The sequence below is a fragment of the Eleutherodactylus coqui genome, chromosome 5, assembly GCF_035609145.1.
Source record: "Eleutherodactylus coqui strain aEleCoq1 chromosome 5, aEleCoq1.hap1, whole genome shotgun sequence".
NCBI lineage: Eukaryota > Metazoa > Chordata > Amphibia > Anura > Eleutherodactylidae > Eleutherodactylus > Eleutherodactylus coqui.
In genome coordinates this window covers 49,144,775-49,159,557 of record NC_089841.1, presented here as the reverse complement: position 1 = coordinate 49,159,557, position 14,783 = coordinate 49,144,775, and the positions used below count along the sequence as shown (strand labels likewise).

At 47.9% G+C, this 14,783-nt stretch overlaps 1 protein-coding gene across 2 annotated transcripts in view; it reads right to left on the bottom strand.

The window, feature by feature from the left end:
- The window catches only part of PDZD2 (PDZ domain containing 2), a 326,060-nt gene extending 312,900 nt beyond the window's left edge, over positions 1–13,160 (bottom strand). For both annotated transcript variants that reach the window (XM_066602486.1, XM_066602487.1), the window contains exon 1: positions 13,081–13,160. The gene's annotated coding sequence lies outside the window, so the exon portion shown is untranslated. The remainder of the gene's footprint in view (positions 1–13,080) is intronic.
- Between the last annotated feature and the right edge of the window lie 1,623 nt (positions 13,161–14,783).

Here is a 14,783-nt window from a genome sequence, read left to right as displayed (position 1 = left end):
ACACTCAGAGCGGGAAGTCCGGCTGGGAGATGTGTGACCTGAGCAAGGGGAAAAGGGCGGTGCATGTGGGTAGGTGTGTGCGTGCCAGCCAATCCCCAGCTCTGGCCAACATCTAGGCGTTCTCTCTAACTCAGGAATCCCAACCCATGTCTCCACCCATATTTCTGGTGGAGACAAGATGCACCAGTACCGAAAGAAGATCAGGCCGCAACGGAGGAGGCACCGCATCCGGACAGTGAGTAAATTACTTTTTTGCCTCATGACTGCGGGCACAGGTAGAATCCGCTGCGGGATTCCACACTTAGAATCCGTGTATGCCCGTGGACATTAGGTTTTATGTATATGCAATAAAAAAACGCTTGGTTCTTAAAGCACAAAACGGGACGGTCACTAAGGGGTTAGGGGTTGCCTTATAGACAACATTAATCACCTATTCACAGAAAAAAAAAAGATAAATGTATCATCGCTGGCGTCATTGGGACAACCACCTTCCATTTGGTAAATCGATCATAGGCCTCCTGCACACAGGCGGAAATTCCGCGGCGGGATTTCCCGCAGAATCTCCATCCGTGCCCGCTGCCATCGGACTGCATTAGATAATGCAATCTTATGCAGCCAGCCGCGATTTGACCGCGTGAAAACTCCCGCGGTAAACAAATCACGTCATGTCTTATTTCTGTGCAAGCCTTGCAGAGGCCCGCACAAAAACGTCACCACTGACGTTCCGGCTCTGCACTGCGCATGTTCGGCTGTGCACCAGCCGGCACATCGAAGTGCAGAGAGAGAAGACGCCGGACGGATGAGTATAACATCAATACCGTGGCACGGATTGCATCGGAATTCTCGCAGCATAATCCGACCCGGCTGTGTGCAGGCGGCCATACAACAACGTGATTGTTCTATGCAGTATTGTTTAACTTTCGGGGTTTTTTTGTTTGGTTTTTACAGGACCAGCAGACTGCGCTTTTTATAACAAGGAAGTTAAACGGAATAGATTCAAACAGAAACATTTCCTCCTTTTTTTCTATTACTAATTTAAATGGGAAAAAACAGATCAGTTTAACTTCAGTTTTTCTTTCCAAACACGGAACAGAGAAAGGTAAAGCCCTAATGAAGCCCAAACACAGATGTGAATGGGGCCCAACACTGACTTCAGTCTGCATAAAAAACACACGTTTAAATACACCAATTTACTTTAATGGGTCCGTGGGCTGTCAGTCAGTAAAAAATAGGGTCTGCATGCAGACAGAGTATACACCCGTGTGAATAGGCCCCAAGGCAGCACTGATGCTAGACCATTCTAGTGGATATATAAGCGACAATAGCCAACTGGCTCTCAGGAACTATTTGCTGGTTGAGCAGCACAAGGATGGCAGGGAGGGGCACTACGGCTATAGTGCTACTCTAAATTCTGCTCTCATTCAGGAGGCACAGGCGGCCCAGAACAATCCCCCGTGCCAGCTCAGGTTCCTAAAACAACCTCCTGCCGTTGCTGGACGTTTCCTGATCAGTGCGATTAACTACGGTTTTTACTTCCACTGCTCGATAATTATTTTGATGATCTAGGGAGGTTTCCGATCCGCTGCCCAATACGAAGGGATCACGTTCTAGTGGTTCAACTCAGCAACGTGCACAGAACATAGTCATTAAATAAATAGATTCCGGTACTAAGTAACACAAGTAAATGCTAAATGGTCCTAAATGTGATCAACAACACCAGGAACAAAGCAGAAATAACATATCTGAAGCAACATTTAACATGGAACGTAATCTGTTCAGGCTGGGACAACACAGGAATCCTCTCACCACACACAGATAATTATACATAACAGGAGGCAAAATCAATGCCCAACGCAAACTCTGCAACTCCTACCTGGGCCATTTATAATACTGGCGTCTTCTCATACAGCAAAAAAGCTTTTGCAGAGCTCCAGACTAAAAAAAAAATGACCATCAGCAGATACGTATGTAGTCAATGATATAATAAGATTTACTGTATTATAAATTACATATATTCATCCAGGGTGTCCCTACACAGATTATCCAAGCCCCTTATCCCAGTAATCAGTTACACATCCAGAGCCTCCCCCCCCCCACAGCATTATAATCCCAACCAGAGAGCTCCCCCACAGCATTATAATCCCAACCAGAGAGCCCGCCCCGCAGCATTATAATCCCAACCAGAGGGCCCGCCCCCCTCCGCAGCACTATAATCCCAACCAGAGGGCCCGCCCCCCTCCGCAGCATTATAATCCCAACCAGAGGGCCCGGCCCCCTCCGCAGCATAATAATCCCAACCAGAGAGCCCGCCCCCCTCCGCAGCATAATAATCCCAACCAGAGAACCCGCCCCCCTCCGCAGCATAATAATCCCAACCAGAGAGCCCGCCCCCCTCCGCAGCATAATAATCCCAACCAGAGAGCCCGCCCCCCTCCGCAGCATAATAATCCCAACCAGAGAGCCCGCCCCCCTCCGCAGCATAATAATCCCAATCAGAGAGCCCGCCCCCCTCCGCAGCATAATAATCCCAACCAGAGAGCCCACCTTCCTCCACAGCATAATAATCCCAACCAGAGAGCCTACTCCCCTCCGCATCATTATAATCCCAACCAGAGAGCCCATCCCCCTCCGCATCATAAAAAAACCCAAACAGAGAGCCCATTCCCCTCCGCATCATAATCCCAACCAGAGAGCCCACCCCTCTCCACAGCATAATAATCCCAACCAGAGAGCCCACCTCCCTCCACAGCATAATAATCCCAACCAGAGAGCCCACCTCCCTCCACAGCATAATAATCCCAACCAGAGAGCCTACCCCCTCCGCATCATTATAATCACAACCAGAGAGCCCATCCGCCCCCCCCCCCCGCATCATTATAATCACAACCAGAGAGCCCATCTCCCCCCGCATCATAATAATCCCAACCAGAGAGCCCATCTCCCTCAGCATCATAATAATCCCAACCAGAGAGCCCGCCCCCCTCTGCAGCATAATAATCCCAGAGAGCCCATCCCCCCCGCATCATAATAATCCCAACCAGAGAGCCCGCCCCCCTCTGCAGCATAATAATCCCAACCAGAGAACCCACCCCTCTCCGCATTCTAGTATTCACAACCAAGGAAATGCTTCTCCAGCAAACCGTGTGTGCAGCATAGACTGGTCCTCCAGCAGATATGCCTAGTGTGTGCCATATCTGCTAGATGCTAGAGTCTGGCAGTGCGGTGGTAGGTTTGGTCGCATTTGGCAATAAAACTGGAATTTTTTTAGTTGCTGTTTTGGTTGTGATCGGGAGCCTTGGTCTTGGTGCTGGTAATTACAGGTGCGGTCGTCACTAATTTTACTGAGAGCTGAGCCTGCACTTGCCAGCCACAACACAGAGGTCAGAGGGATCTGCTTCTGCTCCGTACCCCTGTGTGTTGTGGCGCTGACAGCAGGTGCCTGATCAGCTGATCGGTCAGGGTCCAAGGTGACAGACCACAGCCAATCAGCCCCTGATGACCTATCATGAGGATATATCATCAATAGCATTTCCCTGGAAAACCCCTTTAAATCTATGAAAAATATGCATCAGTTCCAGTATATATGGTCCTACCTGCCTTTGCCCAATGAGCTTCTCTGTAGTGAAAATGATAGCCTGTTTCTAATCCATGAACTGGAGAAAGGGGAGAAAGGATATATCGAGACGGATAGTCCCTACCTACACTGTTACACAGTAACAAACCCTCAGTTGTGCAAGCAGGACTAGGCCTGGATGAGTTTTCAAACTATAATGGTTTCTATCCACTGACAGCAAACGGAGCTTGAAATGGTGAAGAACTAGAATACAGGATACTTTACGGCTCATTGATATGTCTACCTCCCCACTGGCAGAGATGCCAAATCCTCCATACTCCGGAGACATCCTACTAAATAAAGACAGGAATGTTCTTGTGGGGATTCAGGTTATTAGATCCCATTCCTCTATTAGTTCAAAGATATGAGCTCATCCAGTCTGAAAGATGAAGGGGAGCCCATTATTGCTTCCATACATCCCCCCCATTATCTACGTTCCTATAATAAACATAAGATCACAGTGTGTGGGGTCATATAGCATGCACAAAGCTCTAGTCCAAGCTTGAACATAACACTGGCATCTTAAGATACCAGAGATGAGATCCTATAGGCTACATCAGACAGGACAAAGTTACTAAAGCTGCGCTACGAATGGGATAGGTTTATAGACTAGGACACACAGACTACAGTTGTTCAAACCCACCAATATCGGCAGGACTAGATGACAAGTTTTACAGATGAGGTTGGGCAAAAGTAGGATCGGGCGTGTTTAATTTCAACACCTGATTCTTTCGTTCCCCCTGGAATTAAGATGCTGGCCATGGCTTCCTCCACTGTCCCAATGTAAAACATATGCCTGTCAGGCTAAATTAAACGAAAGTGTGTTGGGAGAACAGGGGGAAACAGCCGCCAGCCAACCGAGTGTCATGTGCCGGGTGAATCAAGAGAAATAACCGTCGGCTGAACTGAGCCTCTCCCATGGTCTGTTTATACCCAGGACTGCAACGGTAACAAGAGGGCATCTGCTACGTCTAGAAGAAAGCAGGTTTCATCACCAACACAGAAGGGGATTCTTTACTGTAAGAGCAGTGAGACTGTGGAACTCTCTGCCTGAGGACGTGGTGATGGCAAAATCCATAGAGGAGTTAAAGAGGGGACTAGATGTCTTTCTAGAGCACTATTATATTACAGGATATAGACATTAGGTGACCAGCGGGGTTGTTTATCCCAAATGTTGATCCAGGGATTACTCTGGCTGCCATTATGGGGTTAGGAAGGAATTTTTTTTCCTCCATAGGAGCCAATTGGCTCGCTGGAGTTTTTTTTGCCTTCCTCTGGACCAACAACGGGGAGGTTTAAACAGGCTGAACCAGATGGACATTGTCTTCATTCAGCCTAACATACTATGTTACTATGTATGTGCGTAAGGGAATCGGGGGGAAAAGGCTGTCAGCTGAATTGAGCATTTATGCGTATGTGGGGGTGGGGTGTCGAGACAAATAGCGGTCATCAAAACCAAGCATTCACGTGTGTAGGTGAGCAGAGAAAAATAGCTGCCGTGCTAATGAGCGCCCAACCGCTTATCCCTCCATCCAACGCATCTAAAATACAAAAAGTCTGCAGTTAACAATTCAACAGGAAAGACCTTCTTCTTCAGTAAGGCCTCATGTCCACGGCAAAATAACATTTAAAATCCGCAGCGTTTCTCCCGCATGCGTGATCCGCGCCCCATAGGGATGCATTGGACACCCGCAGGTAGTTAAATACCTGCGGATGTCATTTTCCCCTAAGGCGCGGATTGCGTGTGCGGGAAAACACCCGCAGCATGCTCCATTTTAGTGCGGGTCTCCCCCGGGGATGGCTCCCGCAGGCTTCTATTGAAGTCTATGGAAGCCGTCCGGATCCGCGGCACACCCGCATCTGAATTTCTGCTCTCCGGCGAGGGAGAGCAGGAGTTTAAAAAAAAATTGAGTGCACGCGCATGCGTGCGGCACGCTGCCGGCGTCCCGAGCACATCCGCCGGGCCGAAGAAAGAAGATGCGGCCGCGACGGAGGGCAAATCCCCAGCGTCCGGACAGGTGAGTAATTCTTCTTTTTAGGCCTCATGTCCGCGGGAAAGGAGGGACCCGCTGCAGGATTTTGCATGGAGAATCCGCGGCGGGCCTGATTTTCCCCGTGGACATGAGGCCTTAGGCTATATGCACACGGACGATTTTTAAACATTTAGGGCGCCTACCCACTGGCGATTTTTTTCCTGCGATGTTTCGCGTTTTTTCTCAAGAGCAATTAGTATAGAATGTGTTCTGGTCCATCTGGGGTTTTTTTTCCGTTTCGTGGGGTTTTTTCACATAGGAACTGTCAGTTGCATATGTGTCCTTATTTTTCTCTTAATGCACCCATGATTGTCAATGGAGGGCTGCAAAAAACGCCGCGAAAGACGCGCGAAAACGCCGCGTTTTTCACGCGCGAAAATCGGCAACGCAAGTGGGTAGGCGCCCTAAAAAAGGAGGGGAAAAAAAATCTATCTAAAAACAAGACAGAAATAGAACCTATTCATGTGAATGGGCGTACAGACGTGGGCATTTTACTCCAACGGAAAGTCCAAGTATTAAAAAAAAAAAAGCATGTCTTATTTTTGTCCAATAATAGCACATGTAAATGTGTGGGGTCCCGTACATTGGGGATCAGAGAAGTACAGAGAAGATCAGGATGACAAAAAACAAGATGGCTAGATCCAAATCAAGGACACCACCAACAGGTCAATTGCCGAACTGAAAGAAGCAGTGAAAGACAGGAATGCGTGGGAACATTGATCCATAGAGTGACCGAAGGTGGGATGCGACTGATTGGATAATCATCATCACATTGGGGACGATGCGGACGGTATGTCCATGTACTGTCAAATGTGCCCACAAATATCAGGCACAACTTTTTTCAGCCACACCTTATAGCTTTAAGGTGTTAAAATTCTATTTTGTACTCATTTTAAAAGCCTGGCAGGAGTTGTGACCACTCGAGGCAGCAGTCCTTAGACCCCCACTGATTGCTGCAGCTCCTGTGCTTTGCTCCCTGTGGGTTTACACGTGCCGCGAAAAATTCTGCACATCAGCACCACACCATTTGTGCTGATTTTGACTCGAAATCAGCTGCATATATGCAGCCGATTTCAGAAGATACAGTGATCCCCCCACTTTCGAGGACTTCACTCTGTCAGCGGTCTGTAGTGAGCGCAGCGCCGCGGGTCAGGTGATGCCACTTCCACATCACCTGACCAGTGGCTCCAATGCAAGATCTGTACCACTGATCACCCACCATGTACCACTGATAATAGTGAGGTGTTGCTTTGGGCTTGGGTACAACTACCCCAGTAGCTCAGCCCCCACTATACCCACCTCTACAATTCATGTATAGTCCGAGTATTGATAGATTTACTCAAAAAGACAATTACTTCCTGCTAGGAAATGTAATTCACAGCATATAAACAGTTAATCACTTCCAAACCTCATGGTGACTGTTCCTCGAAAGCCTCTTCCTGGGGGTTGAAGTATATGCAGAAAGTAATAAATTAACATACAGCAAGACAACATAGGAAAATGTTACTGCGGATAAATCTTATGGTGCCAATTAACTGTTTCACAGCCAGACCCTACAAGAGCAGCTCGCCGCTGTTTAAAGGAACATTTTCCCTAAAACAAATCCCCAGTTACACTTCCTGCTCTTCTGTCGCACTGAAACCGGTGCGAAGAATTGCTAACAGCGATTTCTGGAGAAGCTGGACGTAAAGCCATATGGCCGTTGGTACCCCTCCCACGGGGCGGTCACCCAGCTTTCTCAGGCTCCAGAAAGCCAACTCTAACCAGACTTGACGTTATTTGGCCTTTAACAACGGATTTCCTCTCCTACGGATAGGTGGGCGGACAGGTCCTGCAGGAGTCCATTCAGCCAGTATCTCGAGCTGCATGCATGGCGGATAGACGGGACCGCAAGGGAGCTTTCTCACGGACGGAATATTCCGCAAGACCCTGAAATATTCCGCTGTGCGGAAAAATCTTCAGGTTTTGAGGTGGATTTGAAAATGGCAGAATTCTGCTGGCAATTCCACATTTAGACCTGCGGATTTTAAAGACGCACTATTCCACAGCGCCCTGCGAAATATTCTGTCCCGCGTGAAGACACCCTAACGAAGAGTTCGCAGAAAATCTGCCGCATGTGAACATAACCTTAATATTTAGAATAATATATCGATGAGGGTCCAACTCCGGCCCCCCATAATCAGCTGAGCGAAGGGGCTGCAGACCCTTCACAGCCAAAGCTTTACGTAGGGAGCTGAACCTGGATAAACAATGAAGGGCAGCGAGTGTGTTACCGTATGGCAATGCGCTGCGGAAAAATCACTGCGTTTTACAGGCACAGAACTGCGTATTCTTGCGTACTGTCGCGTTTTTGCCAGCACATGAACGGCGTATTTTATGTATGTTGTAAGGCACAGGCTTCCGTTTTTGTTTTTTTTTGCTTTTAACTTCCTAGTAACACGCGTAAAAGGCGGTGTACGAACGCAAAGTAATATACGCAATAAATAAACACAAGTGTGAATAGAACAATGCAGATAAAGTTTCACTGAAAACATTCACCACGTATTACACGCATGTAATACGCAATTTAAATACGTTTGCGAGAGCCCGGCCATAGTCAGCTCAACGCCAGGGATGCCCAAAATCACAGCCCCTTAGGGCAAATTTTGATGGCCGATCCAAGGACCCCCTTAAAACAAAACAAAGTATAATCTACACAAGTACTTTCATGAAATTCATCGATTTACCAGCTCTCTTTTAATCCAAAATGGTGCCTGGTCTCTGTGGCTTCTAAACCCTAGAGCAGGAGCGCCGGACCACCTCTGACAGGAGCCATGTCAGGCAACAGCATCTGTTCCTTGCGGCGGGACCACCAACACACACCAGACCGGCTGTGCTGCTCTTCATCGTTATGGCTAATACTCACATAGTAACAGGCTACTAGAGAGAAACAGCTGACCACAGCAGCCAATCAGATTGCTGCTTTCATTTTCCTTCATGCCATACACAGCAGGGACCTAAATGGTTGCTATAGGCAACGGCTCTATATTCTGTCTGCACTAGTGTTTATACAGATGGCCCAATATACACCCATTGTCAAAACCAATCCTCCCCTAGAAGGAGATGTAGGATGGAAGGAAACTTTCTATGCATGATTGTAATGTTGATATAAGGCCAGTTTCACACGGCCGAGAAAATGGCGTGAGATTTGTGCCCGTTCTTTTGAATGGGGTCATATACATGAGCAATTTTTTTTACCGCATCACATCGCAGTGAGGGAAAACAATTGTGGCATGTCCTATCTTTGGGCGTTCCCTCGAAACACATCAGCCATTGTTTTCAATCGGGGCCAGCGAAGCATCACACAGAGTGTGATGTACACCCGAGTACGATGCGAGGTTTCCCTGAGGTTTGTCACAAACGCCTCGCGTTCATGGGAAAATTGTATGTTGGTGAGTGCGGTATCGGATATCGAGTTTCACGGCCTGGTATCGTACCCACCCACGTGAAGGAATATCAGAGCAAAAGGATCATTTATTGCAGAAAACTGAGCCATTGAAGGGTGGGCATGGAGGCTCTAGTACCCTGTTGTACCGCCTCTAGCTTGTATACAAGATGTAATACGGGGGCATGGAGGCTCTAGTACCATGTTGTACCACCTCTAGCTTGTATACAAGATGTAATACGGGGGCATGGAGGCTCTAGTACCATGTTGTACCACCTCTAGCTTGGATACAAGATGTGATACGGGCAGGCATGGAGGCTTTAGTACCCTGCTGTACCGCCTATAGCTTGTATACAAGATGTGATATGGGCAGGCATGGAGGCTTTAGTACCCTGCTGTACCGCCTCTAGCTTGGATACGAGGTGTGATCCGGGCGGGCATGGAAACTCTAGTACTCTATTGGGCTACATCTAGATTGGATGCATGAGGTCATTCAAGTGGGCATGGAGGCACTAGTACCCTGTTGTATCGCCTCTAGCTTGGATACAAGAAGTGATACGGGGGAGAGGGGGGGGGCAAGGATGCTCTAGTACTCTGTTGGGCCGCCTTCATCTTTGATACAAGTTGTGATATGGCAGGCATGGAGGCGTATAGGTTCCGTATGGTGTCTGGTGGCATATTGCTCCACACTTTCTGTAACCAAGCCTCTATATCATGCCAATTCGTAGGCTGTTGAAGTTTGCGTCCGACATGGTCCCATACATGTTCTATTGGTGATTAATCTGGCGACCGTGCAGCCATGGAAGTGTGACAATGTTGTGGGGACATAAGAAAATTATCTACCTGGAAAATGCCTCTTGGAAGCCGTCACGAGAGACAACACACGTCAGGATGTCTTGAACATATCGCTAAGCTATCATTGTCCCTCATACCACTGCTAGAGGTGACCGACTGTTGTATGCAATGGCCCCAGACCATCACACCAGCAGGGGGCAGTGTGCCGCTCCACAGCAAAGCAGGATTGAGGCGCTCACCCTAAGGTCTCCAGATATGAACACGGTCATCATCAGAGCCCAAACTAACCTGGATTTGTCACTGAATACAACCCAGTTCCACTCCGTAGCATCCAGTTTCGTCATTGACAACACCACTGCAAACAGAGATGACGGTGGGTGACAGGGGCAGTACACGTATTTGACGCCGTGAGGCTAAATGTCCTTCAGCCAAGTGGTTGGAAATAGTTGTGGCAGACATAGGCGCCTGTAACAATGGTGCCACCTGTCTTTGGATGGTGGACAACGAAACCATTGAGGCTGCTTGTGCTTGTCAGACGATCTGATAATCCTCTCTACTGCTGGTCTGTAGGGGGCATCCTGAGCCCAGTCACCTTGTGTGCCCTCATACATCCACTGGTCCTCCTAACAGTCTGGTTAGAACGGCCAGTGGGGGACAATTAATCGATACGACCATCCAGCTTCGCACATCCCAATAATGCCCCCCTCTCAGACTCTGGTAACTGGGTGAAATCTCTTCTCCGCATCGTAGAGGCGTCTAGTGGTCAACAAGCTCTACACAAGCGGAAGAAGAGGTCACTACACACAAGGAGCCTCCGAGAGCCTCTTATAGGCCAAGGGGGGAACCACTTTTATGGCCTCAGCTGGCAAGACTATTCATCTAATCACCACAACTCTCATCATTTACATATCTGCCTGAGATGGAACTGCATACTGGGTTTTACAGTAAAACAACAACTTCTTTAGGTACCTGATTTTTTTGACAAAGAGTGTATCTTACTGAAAACAGCACTTCTGACTGAACCCACAAGTGGTGCCCGCCGGAGAGATCTCCAAGTAGAACGTTGCTACTGCGATTGAGCTAAACTTAAAATGTCTCCTGATGCCCTATTAAGACACAGTATGTACCCCACGCAGGAACCCTCTCTAAAAGCAGAGCGCAGAGTACCTAATACAAACGTCTGGCTGCCGCCGGCACAGTTAGCTGGTTACTAGGGGTGCTGGTAGCCATAGCGGCTCCAATGTGACAAAAGGTTGTCTGTTATTAGGTCAACCCAGGAATTTCACACAGAAAAAAACCAAACAAATTAAGGTGGTGAAAAACTGTAGGAGGTGACCTGGCAGCCTTCATCCTACCTAGTCCTGGAGGAGTGAGGCCTGGTGCCCGGCAGACAGCTGGCACAAACACTGGTACCAGTATGTTCAGGACAATGATGGTGGTCCAGACACGCTATAATTAAAGTCCCTTTGATTTCCTCTGTACGGGGCGTTTTATTTAGTACTTTTAACCTTGTGTTGTACCAAGGGGTCTTTTTGACCCAGCCTTGTTCATTGCAGTCCTGCACTTTGAAACTGGTACCACACATGAGGTAATGCAAAGAAGCTTGCTTACAGATGTAGCAGAGCTGACTTTGTTATTTGGCACAGCTCGATGGGAGATTAAGAGGAGTTATGTACAATATTAGGCTGTGTTCCCACATAGCGCTCACTTGTACAGTGCTCCTGTGGCATTTTGCATATGCCTGTTAAAAGGAAGCTGTCTCCAGGTTCATGCTACCCGAACCACGGGCCACACAAACCCAGAGCAGGTAAGCCAGCGCTCCCATGTACGTCTTAGGCAGGTCTCACACGACTCTCACACGAATTTCCATCGCAAAATCCATGGTAGGTGTTTGCATGGAGGATCCACAGCAAATGGCATGCATTGAAAAGGTATGTACTTTTGCTTTTTCCTTTACACTCACGGAAACTGATTGCGATTTTCGCGAGTGTAGGAAAAAAAAACTGTATGCTTTACTCTGCTGCAGATGGCCTCCATTGTAGTCAATGGAGGCTGTCCAATCCGCATCCCTTCATCGCCTAGCGACGGTGCGGGAAATGCAAATTTTAAAAAAAGAATCTGTACTGTGCATGACCGACGGGGAGCATCCGCAGTCATCCACACTAAGAAATGACAGGTATGCCGGGTCAGAGCTGTATTCCGCTGTGGGCTCCCACACGCGGATCCCGGATCGCCCTTATACAACATTTAAGAATAAACATACTTTGAATATTCTAAATGGAGCTCCATTGCGTGGGAGGAGCGCCTTCCTGGCCACTCCCAGCCCGTATTATGTAGAGTGACAGCTCTCTCCCTATACACAAGCAGGGAGAAAGCTGTCAATCTAGGGGATCCCAGCAGGAAGAGTCCAGTGTGGCACTGCCCCCGTGACTCGGAGCTACATTCAGAATGCTTATTTTTAAATGCTACAGAGATTAAGAATAGGACATACATGAGCACCATGACATACATGTCCTGGGTTCACGTTGCCTGTGGTTTGGGCAGCATGAACCAGGTATCAGGTCCCTTTAAATGCATATGAAAAACATTGCTGAAAACTGCAGGCATTTAGCTGCCAAACGCAGTAGTTTATGCCAATCGGCTTTTTTACAGGTGATGTACACGATTGCAATCATCTGAAAACCGCAGCATTTGGCGGTAGAACTCATGCAGTTTTCAGCAGCAATTTTTTCCTGTGCAATTAACACATACGCCAAAAACTCCACAAGAGCGCTATACAAGCACCACAGAGCAAAACCCGGTCCATTTATTAGGTAATCGCACACATTTATTACCCACAGATGGGGGTTCAAATGTGTGTAAAGACAATCAAAAGCTAAAGTTCCCGTATCTGCCACCCAACTTGGAAACTACTCACTGTACAACTAAACTGGCTGCATTGCTTACGCATTATGCAGTAATATGACACATTCAGCTCAGCTACATCAGAGTACAGACATCATTCTTATAAGTTACAAGAGCAGCTGCTGCAGCACCCCTTGGCAGGGCATACAGTCTGGTGAAGCAGCTTTTTCCATTAATAAAAGTCTCCATGAATTTTCCACTGGCTGCGAGTAGTAATCGGATTAGCAGGCTGCCCGATGCCTGGGGCACAGCTCCCCCACTCCAGGACTTCACCAACTCTACCCCTCACCCACACAGTGCCCCCAGCTTACCTGCAGGGCAGGAGTGGGCATCGGCAACACTCCGTTCCCGGGCACATCCAGCATGAGTCTGGAGCATGGAGCAAGCCCAGCCCTGGAGCCCAGTGTATACACATCAGGCTGGGCTGAGCTACAGCAATCACACCCACCCCCAGAAGGGAGGAAGGAGGAGACCTCCAGCACTGCCGCCCCAGCCACAGGGTATACAGCAAGCACTGGCACTGGGTATATACCACTGCTACTAGAGTGTTGGAGTGCACCCAGGCAGTGGATGCTGGCACTGTGCCTATTATATACAGCTTCTCCTATATGATGTCTATTATACATCCAGCCTGATGATACAGAAATCATACCAGCTCTCATTATCTGACACGTATCTACTGATACCCCATATACCTACAGCAGTGCCTTTATCAGATAACCTACTGTATAATGTATGCCATGTCAACATGTACGGTATCACCAATTATATGATACACTCACGCGAATGGAAAACTATTGCAGAATCCACGGTCGGCGCCCGCACGGAAGATCTGTAGCACATGGCATGCATTCAGTGGTATGTAAAATCGCTTTTCCTTCACACTCACGGTAACTAATTGTATATTCCGCGAGCGGAGGAAAAATCGCAGCATGCTCTATTTTGCTACAGACCGCCTCCATTAAAGTCAATGGAAACCATCCAATCCGAAGCCCGTCCACAACTGACATTGCGGATGGGCTGTGGGTACCCACGTCATCGCTTAGCAACAGCGCAGGAAAAACAAATATTTAAATAAAAAATCTGTATTGTGCATTACCAATGGTGAGTGTCCATTGTCATCTTCAGTACAGAAAAAGCAGGTCGCCAGCCAGGGTCACAGACAGATTCCGTTGCGGGAACCCACATGCGGAATCTGTGTTGTTCGTGTGAGCCCAACCATATATATATGTTAGCACATACTTGTAATAACGACTTTCACTCAATATATACTCATATATATATATATCACCTTTTAGGCCATGTTAGGCCGCTTCACATCTGTGCTGAAACCGTCGCAGATCTGGCACAAAATAGCGGAAGAAATAGCGCATTTTTTTGTAAAATGAGTGGAAGCAAACTGACCCATCATAGTCAATGGGGTCCATTAAGGCAGGGGATCCTCCTTTCCTGCTCCACGAACGGAGCAGGAAAACAGAACCCCCTGACGCAGGTGTGAAAATAGCCTTAAGACAGGGCTCACACGGGTGTATGATTACCGTGTATTACGCATGCGCTGTACGCCCGTGTGATACACGGTAATTCACAGGCAATCAATCACATTGCCTTACACAGTTCCACTCACATTAGCATGTTGGAATTGCATAACATGCGAACGCAAAAAAGAGCGCAGCATGTTCTATTTTGCCGCGTATATACACATGAAAGAGCCCGTTGCATATGTAGTTGTAGATCCACACCTAGATTGGCCTAATTCAATGGAGAGAATCTGCATGACGATATCCTGACATATCACTCCTTTTTCTCCCTGACGTGGATTTGAAATCTGCACATGGAAAAATCCAGGCTATGTAAAACTACAGCGCAGATTCCCATTCAAATTAAGGGGGCTGCACGACATATTTATTCCTTGAAAATCAGGTCCCCCATCATAGAAGATAACAAAACTAGCATATACCCCCAGCTCCTGACCCCTCCTGTGCTGCAGCTCCATCGTCTGTGGTCGGTCTTTGTT